Source organism: Ischnura elegans, chromosome 5, assembly GCF_921293095.1.
Source record: "Ischnura elegans chromosome 5, ioIscEleg1.1, whole genome shotgun sequence".
NCBI lineage: Eukaryota > Metazoa > Arthropoda > Insecta > Odonata > Coenagrionidae > Ischnura > Ischnura elegans.
In genome coordinates, this window is record NC_060250.1 from 7,229,076 (window position 1) to 7,250,685 (window position 21,610).

Genomic DNA, 21,610 nt, shown 5'->3' on the forward strand with positions numbered 1-21,610 from the left:
AAATAATAATATGCCGATTTTCCACTATATCTAACTAAAAAGCTAACTCCCATTTTATTAGGAATTTTACAGGCCTTACCGGATTTTATTTTACGCTGATGGCCAAGAAGAAATGGACAATGTTTAGGTAGATAGTGCGGATTTTAGAGGTAAACTCGAAAATGAAAGTAGTCGATAAAGACTAATGGTTGAGGAGAAGGGAGAAACAAGGACGTCGTTTGCCGTGGTGAATTCTGGAGTCTGTTGTGAGGAGTGGTTGTGTTGGTGGTTTGGTTGGAGGCGTGATAATGAGTTGAGGAGCGTCGGAGCCTAATTGCGAGAGGAGTGAGTGCTTTCTGCCGCGATTGCACGGGAGTGTGGGACGAAGGACAATTGCCACTCGACGGCCGCACCGCTTGGGGAATTTGGGAAAGGGAAGTGGGTGGGGTTGGGGGTTTGGGCGGGACCCTGGAGAGAGGCGAGGGGAGGATTGAAAGGACCCTGTCGAGTCTAAAAGAGAAAGGACGGGAAAAAGCGGCTGGGCCGGAGGCGCCGGCGCTTACAATGGGAAGAAAGGCGAGACAGGCGCCGGGAGAGAGGAGACGGTGAGTGAGGAGACTCGAATGTCAAGTGAAGAGAGGTCTCCCTCCCTCACTCCCCTTTCATACACATCAACTGGTCATTCAGAAGCTGATTCCTCCGCTCGACTGCGAATATGAAATGCGATAAATTTGCCACATCAAATGATCGTGCACTTCACCACGGAGTGGCATAATACAGAAGATATTTTTCATGTGCACCCCCCTGCTGATCAGGAAATGTAAACAACATGAGGGAAGAGACTTCGACGCGAATATATCCTTATTAAAACGAGATTAAGTTCATGATACAGCAATAAATAAGAAAGTTATATGGCTGTTCATAATCTAAATATTAAGATCAATAAGTTCTCTGCCAAGAGTCGTCTTGATGACGCGGGCACTGGGGTGTTTGACAAAAGTCGAAATAAAATTAAGATTGGGAACAGTACAATTGCTTTGTTATTTACTGTTATGACATGCAGATCCACCCTAAATCTTTGCCTTAAAATTCATAAATTCAAAAATTGTAGAGGAAATAAGTATCAGGCATAAAAATATCACGTATCCCCTAACTCAAAGGCAAATGGAAAAAAATATCGTGAAATTTACCCCGGAGTAGAAAAGTTTTCAGCTTCATCAGATACTTGAGGGATAGAAACCAAAAGAAAAAGCTGCGCACGGCCAAATTATACTGCACAGGAAACCTACAATAAAGCATTAAGTATTGCATTCATTGCTAGACTTCCAACTACAAATACCTTTCTTCGTAAAGTCCTCCACAGCTTGGTGTATTCACCACATTCATGGTTTAATATTTACGCGTCCAAAACGATGGTTGCTGTAGGTGCCTGATGAAATTCCATAACTTAACTTATAATTGCGTTGACCGTTTCAATTAATTATGTATCCTGTGGTATTTATTATAATATGGCTTTCCGTAGAACATAAATAAATATATTATAATATTTACTTAATTTATTGTCAAATTTACAAATACTAACTAAGCACCAAAACTTCTCCTGCTACAAGCAAAGTAGCAAGAGAGTGAACATTCAATAATGAGCCCCAATATTTTATATTCTTCGGAAAAATAATAGATCAAGTCCTTTCAATTAAGTAAATAATATACCTAATTATAGCCCAAAATCCACCATTAATTTACAGCGGAATTCATACAAAGAGATATTGATGCATCAATGACGTCAAATAAGAAAGGTAAATAAAAGAAATGATGAGAGTAAAAGCGTAATACAATTACATGGCTCACTGTAGGCATACTACAAAAGTATAATGGAGAAACATTGGATAAAAACGAGGAAAGAAGCAAGAAGCGGAGACGACCACAGCAGCGTTCGCTTGAATCGCTTCCGTTCCTTCCCGGGCACAGAGAATAGCCAGGGGTCATCAATTCACGGTTAAAAAGAGAAAATAGATATGATGAGGAAGAGCAATACAGAAACAGTGGCATAGGACACTTATTGCGCTGTCCACGACCGCAAGAACCTTAATCCGTATCGGTCAGATAATCCCCTGCAAAAAGGAAATAACAAAGAAAGTAAGGCAGGGTAGTACTGGAGTGTATTTTATAAACAGCGCACAGTGTTACGTCGTAAAAAAGCAAGGCGAGAGGCACAAATTCGAATTCACGCAGATGAGAAGGGATTACGTGAGAGGGCAGTCATAGTCTTATAAAAACACGCGGAAAAGTAGGGGGAGAATGACAGACGAATGCGAGGAAAAAATGCGCATCACTTATAAAAAAATGCGATACGAGTTCGTAGGTTTCACGTTATTATCAGTCACGTTGTTGGCTGGAGAAAACAAAGGAGGGAACATTATGCGGAAGGGAAAGCCATAAAAACATAGAAGAGAGCCAAGGGGAAGTTTTTCGTTCGTATCTGAGAGATTTTCATCATTTGAGTTGCGACAAAAAATATATCCGCAACTTGTTTATTATCCTTGTATGCTTCTCTTTCTTGGCTTATTTTTCATTTTTGCTTCTTAAATTTTTTCATTCGTGTCCTTTGAAAAAGCTAATGCTATACTTTGAATGAAAGTTTGAAGGCATACGTAAATACTAGTAAGTTCTAGACTGGTGAAAAACGTTGAATCTACTTATAGCCCCACAGTTTTAATATTAATTTTTTCCTCTTTGTGACGTTAGTGTAGGAAGGTTTGAGGTTAGTGAGGGGAGGAGCCAAAGCTATCAGGATAACATTTAAAAAAGAAGGTGGATTTCAAGTCACACATTCTATAATTCCGTTTTGGGAGTTTATCTCTTTCTCCAGCGGTAATTTTCTAAGTTTGTGCATTATTATTATTATTATTATCAAATTGTTCTGCTGACAAAGGTCCATGACGTATTTAAGAAGTTTTCTGGCACTCTACCCTCCCTTCATGTACTTCCCTCTTAACTTCAAAATAAAGCCTACTTCTTTTCATTCTATCTAAAAATCTATTCTTTTCCTTCATCTCCTCGTTTACCGAACATTCTATCCTTTAAATTTGGGCATAAAAACCGTTTAATGCATTTCCCTTTGCCGTTCAGAAAATGTGTTTCCCTATATTCCTAGAGTTTGCTCGTTGAATAATCAGTCACGGATAAAATGAGACGACTTGTTGAAGTGTTTTGCCCAACACGTGATTTTATTATCATCTATTCTAGCGGTGAAGATGCGTTGGCGACTTCATAGACCAATTTTCTGCGGATCACATAGCCCTGTCCCTCTTCTCTATTTGACTTTCATTCTTTGATTCATAATAAGGGATATTTGCTTTCATTCTCACCATAAATATTAATTTTCATCTATCGTCCCATCACCGTTAACTCCTCCCCTCTTAAGCCGTTTTCAACACCCACTCCCCACCTATTGTTAGCACTCGCACCATACTAACTCACGACTTACCTCAACGAGAAGAGTTTTATCTTGGTGAACGAGTGCAGGGAGATATTATACGGTCGTTCGAGTCTTTCTTCTGCATATTCCTGAAAACGTTCATTATTATATTTTATACAGTTCACTAATAAGCCTATAATTGTGGCCAGGGAGCACCTATATTTATTCAGGGAAAGTAACAAGTGACGAACGACAGTAAAAGAATGGAAAACAAAAAGATGAGAAAGCAGAAGACGATATGGATGGCAAAGTAAAAATGCGTGAGAAATGGATGAGGGACACAGAATAAGAGGAAAGGGGGAGGAACATCGGTGAGAATAATCGAGGATGGGGAAGGGATGAATATAAAGTGGGGATGACAAAGACAAGGAATTGGAAGGGCGAGATTCGATGGCTCGTCGAAAGAATTAATGAAAGAAAATTCGTTCGGATTGAAAGAGACGTGCATTGGGTCCAAAGTGGAAAGAAAAGGAGGGAAAGACGCTCAAAGCACAATCATTTGTTTTTCCACTTCCGGGGCTAGAAATTAGTCACAGTTCTCCTCTGCGAATTGTAATCCAGATATTGTTTCCTTGAAAACCTGTTTGAAATTAACACTAGACTAATGCGAAAAACAAAAATTCTTCTTTTATACATGCAAAAAGCGATGTGGAGACTCGCGCTGGGATTGTGTGATTGAGGCGTCTCGTGTTACGCTGAATAATTTAATCGGTGCGAGATTTGTCCATTCAAGTCTAAATATGTTCGTCCGTTTAATTGAGAGTTTACGCGCGTTCAAATTCTGCGACATTTTCCCTAATTTAATACGCTAACCCTCCTTATTTATAGCTCATTACGCAGCATTTAAACATTGAGTGCCTGTCATGCTTTCAATTTAAAGTCCTTTTCCATTTTTATTCAAATTTATTTTCCTCATTTTATTACATTCACTCGGAGTTGTGGTGCCTCTGTGGCGACTCCCGCCGAAAATAGCGAAAATAGGCGCACCCTTGAGCAGACGATGGACACTTGCTGCACGAAAGAGACGCATACAAAGGGATGTTCGGCGTGTGAGTCTGGGAGCACCACCCCAATTCCAACTGACGCCGCCACACGAGGGAGCGATGAGGAAAAAGGCACACCGACACAGGGGAAAGCGGAGACGAACGACAGAGCGAGGTGAGTCACAGGGACTTCTCACAATCAGAGTGAGAGACTTGAAGAGTGGTGAGCCGTAAACATGAGTTACCTATATTCGAGGCGTTGAGGAAGAGGCGTTAGTCCTTTAGGTACACCTCCTACTCGCTTTACTTGGCTCTTTAGTGACGCCCTGGTTTTCTGGATTTCTCCGCTTAGATTGATGTCTGATATCGACAGTTTCAGTATCTTCAAGTCAGAAGAGAAATTTGCAACGCGGCGCAATTATGGCAACAGTGTATACAATTATTTTTCACGATATTCGGCTATTTCTAATGATGTTTGTAGTGTGGCGTGATTCTCATATAATGGCGGTATTAAGTCATCTGACTATTTTCCGCACATTATCGTGTAAGATGCGATATTTCTCTTTTCGATCCATTATATTTAATTTTGTATTCCGAAGTAGTTGTGATAGTGAGCTTTGTGTTCTGTGTGGAGATCGTTCGAATGTTTCGGCTATTTTGATCAGATATTGCGCCCACGATTTCATTTTCAGGTTTCCGAGAATGCAAGTGTAGCGGAGGAAGCAGATGGCTCCTGTGATTGCCGTTAATGCCTTGTTCTGCAGTACTGTTGGTTTGTGTGTGCATTCACTATTTAGCCACAGATGGGATGCGCGTATGTGAACATGGGCCGGATCAAAGGTGTGGACTTTTCAGGAGTGGGTATGTTGCTGCAGCTTCACCTGTAGCCGCTTTGACGCGCCAAGTCAACTTTTCATCCAGACTAACTCCTACGAGTTTTGCTTCGACTCTGCGGTTGATTCTGCAGTTGCCGTATTAACCTTTTCAGTCAGATGTTTTTTTATATATGTTGATAAAAATTATTATTCATTGATATTGAACTTTAGCTATGGCGTCACGAACAATTTGCCAAAAAGTTTGGATAATTTTTGCGTCGTAAATGTTATGGTCTATGTTCATTATTATGGTCAAGTATGTACATTGGTAGATTAAAATTCTTTAAAATTCATGTCCAATTTAATGGGTTAATAGGGGATTGATATAAAGCATTTGGTCTTCCTCGAGGAGTTTGATGCGAAATAGGGTTGTATTTTTACGCCGAAGAGCTGACGTCTGCGGTCGTATTTGTCGCATTTTCTCTGATTGGCAGAAGCCGTATTTGAGTTTTGAGAGAGGGTTCTTTGAGATAAATATCTCCCACGCGGAGGGGAATGGGCAGCTGTCCTCTTTAATGAAGTTTCCTGGCTTTTCACCGAGTTCTATTGCCTCTCTGGGTTCAACATTCGGAGGTTGCTCTTTTCCTTCGGGCTCTCATTTAAACGCCAAATACGACTTCCGCCAATCAGAGGACTGAAAAAAGACCTCTATTACCACCGCTTCACACAAAAAATTCAGGCCTACCTTACATCAAACTCCACTTCAGTTCTGAAGATGTTGGCGGGATTACACGTGTAACTGCCGTCATCAGACATCAAATAACGCGGAGGAAACTCGGTAATCATGGCACCATCTACTTATCGCACGAGTCTTTGCAAGAAAGGCATCATTGTTGATTAAACTCCCGTAAATAATTCGTATTACATCGATTTCCAGTTCAATTCTAAACTGGTTTATCAACCGAAGCTCCAATGAACGATTTGGACGGACGGATACTCCTTGAATGAGTAAATGAAACAAGACAAATTTCGCGTTTTCTTATTGTAAATCACTTAGAGCATGCCTGAAGGCAGGAGACATTTTCTCACGTCGTATCTAATCTCATTATCCCTTATATTTATCGGATTCTTTTGCAGAATCGCGATTTTTAGGTCTGACAGGACGATTTTATAGGCCATCTGATTGAATAACATTACTCCGTGTGACACGTTGACCACATAATTGCTTAGATTTGGATGGAGAGCTGAAAGTTCTTCAAAAGTAGAATCAACGGTCAAAATAGAGTGCATTTATTCAAAATTGTATTCCTTTCGCTAATGCGTTTTAACGTATTTCTTGATTTTCAGTAGCTAAGAATTAAGCACAATAATTGTCTCCTTGGATATTTAAAGGATGATGGAAACCATCATCACTGGTCAACAATCCTGAGATTGGTTTGACGTAGCTCCCCACTCAATTCTCCTCTCAGCTAATCTTTCCTCGCCCACGTATTTCTTCTCCTTCACATATTTCTTCACCTGTTCAATAATAGCGAAAATAAATTAATAAATTGTGATATAATATTAGTCGTTCCGCTCTGGATTGTACATATTCTACGATCTCACATTCTACGATTTATTTTACAATGCTATTTGAATATTCTACTTTTAATTACGTGATACAACGGAAATAAGTTGTAAATTTTTAACGACTCCTTATTTTACACTTTTCGGATACAAATAGTTCCGGATCTAGCCCAAAGTTCGAAATTAAGACAATTTCGAATAGCAAAATCACTGACTATCTATTTTTCGCGAGTACGGAGTTGATAATTCTTGACAGTCCTATTCATAGATGCACGAATTTTGAGGGGAAAAAATCACGGAAGTGAATGAGCTCCTGTGGGCACGAAGTACCTATATAAGGAATCACTTTCATTTCCATCATGAAAATTCACGATCATGCACGATCTGTTTGAGTCATTGGCGGCAGCTGGAAAACGTATGATGGTTGGAGGGCTTAATTCAGTGACGTAATAAGTCATTATGAATTAAGCCAACACTCAGAATATCCTCCCAGGCTCCTCATAACACTGCTGTCCGGATAGATATCCCTCGTCTGAATGATGAATTTTTTCATGAACGAAAATAGGCTCCTCTTAAAATGCTCGGATCACAAAAAGCGATGGACGGGGGAGAGGCCGTATTGCACAGCACTTTAATAGCTGCTCCTCCTCCATTGAGCTAAACTTGAATTCACGGCCGCGTGTTTGAAGGGCGAATTATGCGCCCGCTTTTAACACATGCCTCGTCATCAATTCGATCCGAAACGATAAGACACGATTACTACCAGGGACGATGAGTAGCCTCACGAGGGCGCCAAAGATAAATCAATCCCCTTTTCCTCCGCTTTTAAAGGGAGATGAGGCATAAAAACTTCAGGAGCGTTCGTTACCAAGCTTCCCTCTAAATACGGCACCTCCAATCATGATTCCAGTTGTACCCGGAAGCTCCAATAGTAGCTCGAGTACTAGTGATTGCTGGATGAGCACTTCGTAGATGTGCATAAACATTTTACGCAATTCACTCACAATTGTCAGACAAAAAATAGCAATTCATTGCACTTATGTGCGCGTCAGCCAATTCTACATTTTTCATCGTCGATTGTATTTGAAAAATATGGGGAACCGTATTTTTCCGTGTCTGGGCATTTTTAAAATTTATCAAGAAAACTGGACCACTAATATCACTATCATCATATGTGTTCATTTCTCCGTAGATTTTAGATCCGATCTGCTTTAAAATTTAGGTCAGGAAATGAGCTGATTTAAATTCTTAACACGTCTGATATAAAAACCTAACCAGGATGTAAATAAGATCATTTAATGTTCTGTAAAATCAGACCTAATCTAAAATTTCCGTACGGGATGTCACACCTCCTGCGGCAGATGATAAATCCTAAAACCACTCCCTACAACAATGCCCCGCCAGGATGGATGGTTGCTATGGCACCCACACCTCAGGATGTGCGGCTACGCACACTGCGACCTCCACTGCCGCCATTACCGCGCCCCGCGGGGTGCCTGACAGCCGCAACTACCATTTCCACCCTGACTGCAACGTGAACTACGTTGAGATAGAGCTCTCCGGAGTGCAACGGTGAGCAAACACGTCTGTACGCACGATGGGGGAACTGGCGATTGTCCGTCATCTGCAAACAACCCGGCAAAACGGAACCACAACCGTACCTTCAAAATACACACACATACAGAAACGCACGTACCGTCTATACACACTCGCATCCGCCAACATCCGAGGCGTATAACAACGCAGGACTCTTAAAAGGCCGCAAACACTGCTGGAAACAGCAGCTGCGTGGATAAAAAAGAAGAGCCTTGAAAAACACGGAGAGAGAGAGAGAGAGAGAGAGGGTGAAAAAAGGAAGAGACAGAGAGAGGGCGCATCAATGGAGGAGAGAGATAATAACGTCGAGGATGTGTCGCTCGCAAAGTGACGGCCATTGTTCGTTCAGATAACGCCGCGGCGCCACTTGACGGTGTGACATAAATAAAAAAAATCTGAAAAGTCTTGTCACCTTCACGTTCCATACACCAGGAATTTAGCTATGACAAATATAGGTCTTCCGCCCAGAACAGGGAAATATTCTTCCAATTCTTCATGGACAACTCATGGTTTAACGCTGATGATTACAGATACTTTTTCATACTTACACATACATTTGCCGGCCTCGGTGACGGCGCGCCTATTGTCATTGCGCCGCGGCGGGGTAAAGTCCTCGCCTGCCAATCCGTAGGTCGCGGGTTCGAATCCCTCCTGGGTAGGTGATCCCTATCCAGGGCATGGATATTTGTGTTGTGCTTTGTTAATTTTGGAAATCCGTCGTAAAAGGCGGGGGTAAAGTAAAAGTTAACGGGGAAATGGGAAATAAATAAATAAAATACTTGTGGGCTATTTTTGCAGCGTTAATCTCTTAATAGAGAATTGGGTAAAGTTATTGGATATTCTCAAAAAAATAAGAGTAGATTGTAGGGATAGGCGACTGATTCGTAATCTGTATATGGCCCAGACTGCGCAAGTGAGGGTAGCGGACGGAGAATCTGGGTGGGCAAGAATGGAAGGAAGAGTGAGGCAAGGCTGTCCTCTTTCGCCGCTGCTCTTTAACGTGTGCGCTAAAGAGATCGTAAGGGAGATGGGATGAGTTAGAAGCTGGAATAAAAGTGGGAGGAATGATGTTCAAATCAGTGAGATTCGCGGATGATCAGGCGTTGATTAGCCAGTCAGCGAGGGGGCTTCAAGCTCTAGTGGATGCGTTATACGAGCGTTGCGAGGAGTATGGGATGAGGATTAATCACAAGAAAACTAAGGTTATGCGGTTTTGTAAAGCATCACGAGCGAGGAATGTGAGACTTAAGATAAAAGTGGGTGGTGAAAACCTTGAGCAGGTTGAGCAATTCAACCATTTAGGCAGTACGTTAGAGGAAAACGGATACAGTAGCAAGGACATCAGGAAGCGAATTGCACTAGCAAAGGAGGCGTTCATGAACAGGAAGGAGCTTCTGAGAGAATCGTTATGTAAGAGTTTAAAGAAAAGGTTAGTGAAGAGTTTGATCTGGAGTGTAGCTCTCTACGGTGCGGAAACGTGGACATTGAGGAAAGACGACGAGAGAAGATTGGAGACATTCGAGATGTGGGTATGGAGAAGAATGGAGAGGGTGAAATGGACGGAGAGGAAAAGGAACGACGAAGTGCTGGATATGGTGGGTGAGGAGAGGCAGTTTTTAGATGAGGTACGGAGGAGACAGAATGTACGGATGGAGCGAATACTCAGCGGGGAGGGGATGTTGAAAATGGTGTTAGAGGGTAGAATGTTAGGGAAACGAGGGAGGGGAAGGAAAAGAATAGGATTTTTAGATAGATTGAAAGGGAGTAGGCCTTACAGTGAATTGAAGAAGGTAGCGGTGGAAGGAAAGGGAGGCTCCCAAATCACTTCTTTAGTACTCAATGGAAACCTATCTTAATCGGTAGAATACTGTAATAATAATAATCTCATAATTCAACTATTAGCGTTGGGCAGTAGAGGAAAATGGATACATCAGTAAGGACATTAAGACGAGGATTGCGTTAGCAAAGGAAAAGTTCATGAAGAGTAAGGAGATTATGACAGGATCTTTAAATAGGAGTTTAAAGAAAAGGTAAGTGAAAAGCCTGATCTGTAAAGAAGGGCTTTTAGGTTAGGAAACGAGTACAATTAGGAATGGGTACGATAAAAAACGGAGCCGTTTGAGATGTGGGTGTGGAGAAGAATGGAGAAGGTGAAGTGGGCGGAGAGGAAAAGGAACGACGAAAATGAGAAACAATGACATTCGGTACGCAGGAGTGGCAAACCAAGGGAACGCAATTCATCCATCCATCACTAAGTTCACATTCCCTAACTAATTACGTAACAATCGCGATTAAGTGGTAACAAATGAGCAAATTATATAATTTGGATAAAGGGATACAAGTCAAAAAATTATAGACGGATGGAACATGGATAAGGATTAAGGTAAGTCCATTCCCCCATCGATTTTTTAGCGACATTATGAGCTAAATAAAAGAGAATAGAAAAATTGAATTATCCTCTTAAAAAGCCATCCTTTTTCCATTGTTAAGGCCAGAGTGTCTTTGGTGGCCTAAGAAATTCTGGGAGCTCGAATTTCCTTTGGAAATAGGAGCTAATTAATTAAACCGCCACGCCAGTTAAGAGCTCGCATGAATTCCTCTATTTCTCACGAGTCATTCCATTAATCATGTCTAAGTTTATTTCCATCTAATGTTCAGACTTGGACCGATTCAGTAAGCAAAGATTATTATGAGGAAAAACACAAAGAACTAACGGACTTCCTCTAGTTGATGATTATCTAAAAAAAACTACAACCAGCAACCACTAGATAACACTTGCGATTATGATTTCGATTACCGTATTTTATTAAGTGTTAACAATCATAAAAAGATAAACACAAACACAAATTTAAAAAGAATTTTTGTGCCTTATTCTAAAAAAAACAGGGGCAATACATTCTTCAAATTTTCTTCATTCTTCAAAATTTTTCAAATCTTCTTCATTCTTCAAAAAAAAATCAGGGGCAAAAATTCTTCTGCAATCTTAAAGCTTTCATTTATATCATTTATATATCAGTTCAATATCTCCATCTACCGGCACGCGCGAAATTCTAAATTTGCGATCCTTCAACTTTTCAGCATCAAACAAGAAGTTTGAAGTTAGTTATGGGCACGTGGTACACACACTTCTCACCTATATCACTGTCAATCTCAATGTTGTTGTACCTCATACCTTGTTGACTCCCTCTATACCGAGAATATCCAGTCAAGAATGACAGGGGTGAAATAATCATGCTCAGCAAAATAAAACTGAGGAATGATCCAGCAACTTATGTGATATCCATTCCATTTGGTTTTCCTTTAAATCATGCAGCAGAATTCAGCGCGAAGATTTCAAGCGAGGGTAAAAAAGGAATTTTCATTTGCTCTTGTAAAGAGCTCCCAAAGACTCCCCCCTCACAGAAATTTCTCGATTTTACATTTTTTCCAAGGCACGAACCTTCACTTCACTTTTCTGCCATCCAAACCAAGTCATGCACGTTAACAGTTTACGCCCACAAAACAATCATTCAAAGTCCAAACACTCCCTAACGTCTTCCACGCACCCGTAGCGGTGGATTGGGGGAAATGCAGAATAAAACGAAGGCATGAATTTGCATCCATTACCTTTCACCCGAGGTACGCATCCCTTCCCCTCGTCTCAAAAAATAAACAAAACTAATAAATTATTGTTTTCCCTCTCCGAAGGTGATGACATCGATGGAAAAGTAATGAGAACATAAAAAGAAGGGACCCTCAGAGTGGATGTAGATGAACTCACCTCGGGGTGGAAAAAGAGTTTACGCGGGAAGAGCGCCTTTAGGATTCAACGATAGAGCACGTAGGAGGTAAGTAATTCGGTTTGAGAAGGAATAGAGACTTATCGAAGCGAAAATAAGAGGCAGTGCAAACAGTCCCAACGTCAAGAAATAACAAAGAAATTGAGATTTTTGAAGGGATCAAAGGAAGACGCATGGACACGCTGAAAAGATAAGTCATGTCCGTAGAAGTTATGAGCACGGCCATGGATAAACGGCCAATCACGTCAGACCAAGTAACAAGTTTATTGAGGCTAAAGTTTTCGAAACGAAAAATATCACTTCCTTGACTTGTGAGTACATAGGTGGCGCTTACAAACGAAAAAGATGGTGACATGCTGACAGTAAATTTCAAACAGAGAAAGAATCTACATCGCACTAATAACTAATAGGATCCGTAAAATAAGAAACAGAAAATATCCTGGTGGAAAAGTTCATCAATGGGGATAAAGGAATGGTGAAGTTAGGAGATACTAATTGGCTAAAGCGAATGAGCCATGAGACAGGAAATCCAAATTCCGATTGAAGTTGGGAGGAATATCACCTCCGAAAACAATTTTTTCGACTTTCAATGCAAGAGGAGTAAGGAGTCAATTAAGCAAGCACTGAGTGGAAGGAAAGTTAAAAACTACAAATAGGACTAATCCATTCGAACCAATCAGAGGCCACCTTAACGGTGCTCGATAGCAAGCTGTAATCTGCTGGACTCAACCTTGAATACTGTAAAGACGATGGTTGATTTGTCGCTCGAAAGACCAGAATCTACCACTGAAACTACCACCTGGTGCAAAATTCATAGATCTTCCAACAAGCAATACACCGGTAAAAGAATTAAATGCTTTAAGATAATGATAAGCTGAATTTTTAACTCTTTGAATGGGAGTGGCATAAATAAAAGCATGAAGATGAGCTCCAATTCCATTTAATCCAAAATGCTAGCCAATAAGCCTCTCCTAAAAAACCAGCGACTAGTTTTTAATTGGCGACAGATGTACAGATAATAATGGACGCATTTCAGCGTAAAAACAATTATCGTCACCATAGAAAATATACACGATTCTATAAAAGAAAAAATCACGTTCCCGAATTGACTTACCAACGACTTTATCACAAAATTCAATCATAGAATCCTTCATCAAGTGGCATGCTGTTGTCCCATAAATAGGAATATATAGCATGATGTGCAATAAAAGGAATGAATCCAATTAAAGGAATCAATTTTTTCTGGGCCATAATTCACAGTGGGAAAGAATTTTCAGGGATATGGATTTAATTAAGGATGGTAGCACGCGTCGATCTAAAATTCGCGCTTTATTCTGCATTTATTGATTGGATTACCGTCATCAATCATGGAATTCTGTTATTGACTGTGATGCAGCTGACCAAATAGAATATAAAAGAGACGAAAAATTCAGTTCTTTCGAGCATTAATTCAGAGTAAACTGGAGAGAAAAATCACTATTCAGGAAAGATAACTAAAAAAAGTAATGATTCAAATCTAACATCGAATAATAATTTGGCGTCGAATTTAGGTTTATCAATTTCCAGATTTCCACAGAAATAAATATACTATTATAACAGGATATAAAAAAGCGGGTTGGACGCAGACAACAATCAATATGGATGATTAACAGAAAAAAAATGTTCTCGGAACTGACCAATCCCAAAATCTATCATTTGAACTATGGACATGATCTCTAATTTCAACAATCGATCAACGGCTGCAGACATTTTTATTTAAAATTATTATCACTCATTTGGTACTACATTCTGCCATTTTGTCCTCTAAAACCAACAAATTTCCGCAAGTGAAATAGGTGCCTACTGGAGGTAGTGCAAGTGGCAGAACACCTGACGCGAATTCAGGAGATCCAGGTTCAAAACCGGTCAAGACAAGCAGTTATTCCTAATCGTGGTATTTTGGCACTTGCACTTGATGTACCTACAATTGCAGGCCGATAAGATGAGCCACCGCTGTCAAATTCAAAGTTATTTTCTTGAATGAATAAGAAGGTTTTAATGCTGAGAATATGTGAAAGCATTAAATGATGAAATAAGAATGCACTAAAACTGAAAATTTAAAAATCATCACATGAATGTTAATTAAATTGGACGGCCACAATTAACCAATCGCTTTCTCTTAAAGTCGAGAGATTGACGAGGCTAAATTTTCCAAACCGTTCCAGCAAAATATCACACCTCGTAAGAACATATATGGCGCTATAAAACAAGTATGACTCTGTCACGCTCCACAGTAGTAAGCTCAAGTTTTACCACAAATTGAGAACGAATAGGGAAAAAGCAAAAGGTACGCCTCTGGCCAAATCTTGGTTATCCTTCTTTGAATTAACAGAAACGATTGAAGACTTGTGCAGAAGAAACGAAAGCATGATTCGGTTTTAAGGTTCCTTCGCTCCGACCGCATCGCGCCAGTCACGGAAGCAGTTCGCTACGCCGCGCCCCCTACGCGTGCCTAGAATGAACCAGAGGGCGCGCGTGTCAGCTATTGGTCTCCTCCATCCGAAGCGAGCGAAAGCAAACCGAGCAGCTCAAAGCGGCTTCCACGGATGCTCCTGAAATCTCTCCTCCAAAAATAATCTTCCCTTTCATCCATCCAGTCACCTCTTTCTCCAAAATGTAACCCCCTAACTCAACCAAGAAGGACCGCGTGCTAGCACTTAAAAAAGAAGAAAAGTGGCACCTCGGAGAACCTTTTATGCCTGAATTTCCTGCGCCCCCTTTCCGGGACCGAGACCAGGTTAATGTTGCCATAGTCACGGGGATTCCCAAACTAGTAAGCTCCGCCTGAGTAATGCCGTGAACCCCATAAATAAACTGAATTTCGACGGACGAATTTGAATATGGCAGCGGCGTATAATTGCCAAGGAGGGATAGTGAAAGGAGCAAACATTAAACTTCGATCCATCCTCGAGGGAAATGAGGATGAGTCAAATTTATGAGCTCATTGGCGAGCTATCTCTAAATTACTCATGCAAGAGATTCCACCGAGCTCTCGCCGATATTGCACTCCAGGGAACAGTGAAGTTTGGTGGAGGGCAAGCGAGATTACATATTCCATTACCTTTTACTAAAATGCGGGATACAATGAGAAATGGTCAAAGTCCACTCAAAGAAAGCAAACAACCTGCGAGCCGTAGCTATAATTACGAGAACTCAGAACCCTCAAGAGCCCTCCTCCAATGCTATTCCGATCTCCTGACAGCAACTGACAAAACCACTGCGAAAAGTATTCTTGGTCGGGAATTTTCAGTTCAGCACTACAGCCGCTATACTCAATGCATCTAAAGATAGGAAGCAATCTTGAATTATCGATATGTAAAATTACGACTCCAGGTTTTTGTTGAACATATGACGTTATTACCAAGCGATTGCTACATATGATGACGTAATGATGACGTCTAATGATCAGTTATTCAAGAGACAATTTCCAAAAATTTTAAATTTAAATTACTTAGATAAAAATTTACACACCCAGGATCAATGAATTTTGGTATAAAGCAAGCTAGATAAAATGTTTCCAACACAATGAGGCAGGGCTAATTGTAACTTGAACTAAGCAAACGATCTATAAATTTTAAAAAGAGCCGCGGCTATCATCACGAAAACTTATTAATACCAACCCATAATAATGAGCATTCCTCTTCAAATATTTATAATTTTTAATAAAACATCTCGGCAAAACATAAACTGAATAATAACAAATAATAAACTAAATAACTAATTAAATATTTTATTACGTCTTGGTCACGAAATACCTACTACTCCAAACAGTTTTCTTGGGTTAGGAATGATCAGTTAATTATCACTGCCACCATATTACTAGTGCATAGATAATTAAAGACATCAAAATAGGATTCATAACCCATAAAACTAAGACTCCATCTTCTCGAGGAACGCTAGATTTTACTCTCACGCACTTGTAACATCTATATACATAACTCGGAAGCTAATCATCAATCTATATACATGGTTAAAGTTGCATGACTATTGTAAGTATTTACTATGATGGCAATTATTTCCTGAAAAACACACTACAACTATGTTATTAAATGCATTAAAACATTTTACAGGTTCAAGTAGTCAGCAAGATCAACACCAAATCCGCTACGACAAGGCAAAACCACCACCACATCACAACTGCCCGTTCTGAAGCTGTCTCTGGCCTGCTCTGCCAAGACATACTGCTTCACAGCTATTGCATCACCGCATGCATACAGGGTGGATATGAATTCCCAGCACCACGCTTCCGTATGTAGAACACGAATATAGCGCAGGGGGGGGAGGCCGCAGCTGCAAATCGCATTCCGAATTGCCCCGGCTCTTGCCGCTGCCCCCAACCGCCGTACCACTATTACCCGTCCCTAAGGAAGAGCCTCCGTGCAAGTGATGCAACGTTCAAGAGAGACTAGAACGCTGTGAATAATGTATTCCAGTCGATAAATCATAAATACATAGCGATACGAGAGGAATTGAAATAGGGAGTCTAGTTTCAACAATTGTCTGGGCAGGTAACTTTCGAAAAAAGTATTATAGCATGCAAAAAGCTAATGACTACGATAAACTAATTATATCGGTCAAGGTAGGATTAAGCGGAGTATTTTTTCGTTCACCCCGACTTGTCTCCCTCACTTCATGGACTTCAATCCATAGTTGGACCAACCCTTTCATTCTATCTAAAATTCTATTTTCTTCCTTTCCCTCCATTGAGTGCCAAACATTCTTCCTTGCCACATTGTTTTAAACATCCCCTCGCCGCTCAGTACTCGCTCCGTCCACGCCTTCTGCCTGCTCTCCAAAGACATAAAAATTGCCTCAGCCTCAGATTGAATGAACATTGAGATACTATTTTATTCAAACGGACATTAAAAATTCCATACATGCACATTGGATATTTTAAGACATCTATGTATTTTGTAAAATTTTATGACGGAAAAAGAAAAAGTATAATTCACAGCATGCCAAAACAAAATATAATGCGGGAATGGAAGTCTTAAACGTTGAAATGCACCAACGCACATCGTGCAACAGCTCAATCGATCAATTCCACCAATTGCTGAGAAATATCACGACCATTGCAGCACAAAAACAGAGAGAGGAACCATGACTAAAAAACGATCCCAAGCATATTGAGAGGCGTCACTTATTCCCAAGGAGAAAATTCGACCCTCTCCATTGCTGAACGTTATTCAACGTCAAGCACTTGAAGGTCGTCATAATATGCCACGCCGTACGTCTAGGATTTTATTACTCAGATAAAGCGCTGATTCAGATGCGCTATTCAGAATTAAATAATCATTAAGAAATCGTAATTATAATACCTTTGTCAGTCCACTTATGCTCAGAGTATAACTATTCTGCGACGCAGGTTTCGAAGAAGCTCTTCATCATCACGCACGTTGGGCATATGGAAGAAATAGAATTGACTTGTTTTTCTGTGTAACTACTTATCCTATGGAGGAGATACGCGAAATGTTTCCTTAAGAATTACGAAAAGAACAAAGTGGATTCTTGTGGTTAGGTTTTAGTACACCTAACTAGAAAAGTCTTTCGTCAGGGAATCCCAATGCTTTCTATATGATAAAATCTGGATTTCAATGTATTTGATAAGAGTAATAAGGTTAGCTTTAGTATTTAATAAAATCGCAAATTACTGGACCAGTAATATTTCCATGAAAACAGTTAATGATCAACGCTTGGCAATGAAGAACTATCGCTTGCAATGTACAAGGTTGAGCACTCACGGTGAAATTAGGGAATAAGCATCAATGAAATTCTACTGCCTTACATGGGAGGGTGTTTTATAAGGCACCCACTTAGAGCGACTATTTGAGCGGTGGATATTTGTAGCGACTTTAGACTAGATACATTCCTTAATTGTAAATTATGATAAGAGGCGTATCTATTGGGCTAAGAGCTTTCGCCCGCCAACATCAAAGCAATCGGGATATGTTTTCGTTCACACACGTCGACTGAGTTACAACCGAATTACACAAGGGCCCCCTCATTTTTCCTCCCTCCGCCTCAACAACAGCAATCTCACTTTGAGAACTGCCACCATAAACATTCGGATCTAGCCCCATAAATACCCTTCTCAATTAATTCCACGGACGAATCGCGAGACACGCGTCAGCACGCGTAGCTAACCCAGACCGCCTCTCGCACGATCGGCTTCTTTATCTCATACTTTACGAAACCCATTGTGGCTGGACCGTTGCAATGGCTCCGGAGTGGAAGTATAGGAAGAAACGAAGCGTCCTTTTAAAAAGACGAAAGCGACTAGAATTATGTACAACACACCTTCGAACCACTACGCTTTCCTGTGGCCGTAATGACTACTGCGTCCAACGTGCGGCCTCCTAAATTGAAACCACCAACCGAGAAATAGAAAGGGATATGACGAGCGGGATAAGTTGAAGTGCACAAACGGCTCTACGACTCCGACTACGCCAAGATAAATAAAAGCGAAATGATCGAAGCTGGGAGAGGGGAAAGATAGCGAGGGGAGGAGGGCTTGACAAGAAAATGATGGAGAATAGGGAAAATGCGAAGACGAGGCGAAGGCGGTTGTTGGAGGGACATAAAAACACGGGGAAAACAGGAAATAACCTCCCATAACTTTTCTTCCTCACAAGAATTTTCCCGTCTCAACTGGCGCAGAAGTGTGATTAGATTCATAGATTAACTGGAAGAGATGAATTGTTCGCTAATAAAATTAAAATAGCTTCTCTTGATGGCCTTAGACTTCAAGTGCCCAGGTTAAAAAATGTTGTTCGAGCACTGTTGAATGGAATGCAATGCAATAAAATTAGTCAAAAATTATAAAAAAAAGCATGAGTGGAAAAAAACACATTTCATTAAAAAATGCATGGTGGAACAGAACAACGACCTTAAAACCGTCGACCTTAAAAAAAATACTAGCCTTACTCGAAGGGATAGTCCGGACGAAAAAATATGGTATTCCATAAAATTCAAAAGCAGCACTGATGATAAGTGTTCCTAAATCTTGTTCGGATTCTTATTTCAGTTGCAATTTATTTTCAAAATATTTGTTTGGCGCGGGCTGACTCATTGAAAAAAAATTTACTTGTAAGAGAATATTTCAAGAACGAAACTACCAACCGGAAGGTATCTCACTTGATTACGTACCAAGTAACCCAAAAATTTAAAGTAAAACATTTAGCACATTAATTTCCTGTGGACCTGGTATCGATTCGCGGACTTCTGGATTAAAGCGCACACCACAGCGCTATCAAGGCTCTACATTACCTTGGAAACTTTACCGAGGTTCATGGTGCTGCATGTTAGATTTGGCGGGAAGCCATTGGTCCTAGGTTCGATTTCTGGCCTAGAGTTCAGTCCCGTGGCATACAATGAGATATGTTTCAACTCTACTGTGAGAACAAAATCACCCTGTACCTCATTTCACATGGAATTACTATGAATAACGCTATTCACAATGTGTACCCATGTTCCCAGGACTTCACCGCTTTTTTATGCCTTATGACGGCAATTCCTTTCCCTCGGCGTATTTGCTACAGGCCTTTGAAAATACCAATGAGGAGTCCCTTCATCGACTTGGCGAGCAATTCAAAATGAAGAACAAGGAACAGAAATAATTTCCGTCAGCTATTTTCTCCTTCTCGTCCTTTATCACTTATTCAACTTATCTTATGTAAGGACAGGAGGAGACATCTTAAAAGCTCTGAAGAAATAAAACGAAGGAGAGGGAGAGCGTATTTGTTAGTGGCGAAAGGCGCAAACGGTGGGAGGAAACGCAGCTGAAGGAAAGTGTCACTCAAAGTGCCGGAGGAGGAGTCCGAATGGAAGTGGAAAGGGCCCCACTCGAGGGAGTATTTATAATCGGAGGAGGAGGAAGAGAGGGTTGCGCCCCGGGCGGAAGAGAGAGGGATGCAGACCCACCAGAGGAGGCAGTGCTACCAACCGTGGGGGAAGTAGGAGACGCACGTGACACATGGCAACGTGATATGCATTTCAAACGGAAGAAAAGTCGTCTAGGTCTCATGTTTGTGGCGTGATGCTAAATGAAAGTTTATTTTTCGATGCTTCAGGGGGCTTACAGTCCAAGAATATTTAAAAAAATTCAATAGCATTAACTCAGAGAAAATCAATAATAGCGCATAGAATTAAGGTTTGTTTCAAAATTAACTAATTGGGATAATATTGAATATAATGAGTGATAGATACGCATTTTTATTCAATTTCCAGGCGAACCTCGTAGCTAAAATTATAACTGTATTTATTCAGGTGATCTACTGGTTAAGGTAGGTTTGTAAGGAATATTTAAGAAGCATTCTTGCAGTCTCCCCTCCCTTCATGAACTACCCTCTTCAATTCTCAATAAGGCCTACTCCATTTCATTCTATGATCTAAAAACCCTATTCCCTTCCTTCCTCATCCCTCCTTTCCCACCATTACTGAACTCAAGTGCACTAATACTTGCATCATTTCATTATTTTTAAAATTCTTCTTATAATGCAGATCCCATAACTAATTATTACGATCTACGACCGCGCACTAACCATTGTTATACGACCGAAATCATTATCTTTGTATTTTACAGTTCTCGTTAGTTTATACCAAATTTATTGAGAATAATAAAGCATGTGCCGTTATGCCTGAATACCAACAGGCCTGTGGCAGGAAAACTTTAATATTTGAACAAAATCAGTGAAAAAATGAATGCCATCAGAAACTCCACAATAGACATTTTGGATAAGGACACCACCCGCTGCCACCGACCTAAGACCCTATTGACTTCAAATTCCAGCTAACCCGTATCATTCACTCCATAAACAACATCCCTTGGATCGCTTCTGCTTTGACCTCAGCAAATTTTACCGAAAGGAACGCCTCGAGGGAGGATGCCTCGGACACGCAGGTGAGGAGGGCTATGGCTCCTTGGATAGGTGTCTAGGTAATGGCGGAGTGAAACGGTGGTCGGAGAGATAGCAAATGCAATTAGGGAAGGGGTGGGGCACACGCTGTCTCGATACGGAAGGTGTGCTGCTGCCGTTGCTTGGAAGCGAGAGAGTGGATAACGGTTGCTGGGGGATGGGGGGGGGGGGGGGGAGGCTAATGGATCTGGAGGCAGAGGGGCGCATGAATTTGCCGGGAAGAGCGCTATTGCAAAGAGTCCAGGGATGAGCCATACAAAGATCAAAAGCTAACCCTGGGGAGCTCCGATGGGTGGTGTTTCTTCCTTTTCAACTAAGGACAAGGCGAGCGGAAATTTGCACCGGGGACGATAAGCAGGTTTTCGGGTTGCCTATAAAGATATTTTGTTGCCAATTCGCACGAATCATATATCTATAAATTTCAATACGTCAGCTATTCATTTCATTTTCAAAGCCCTGA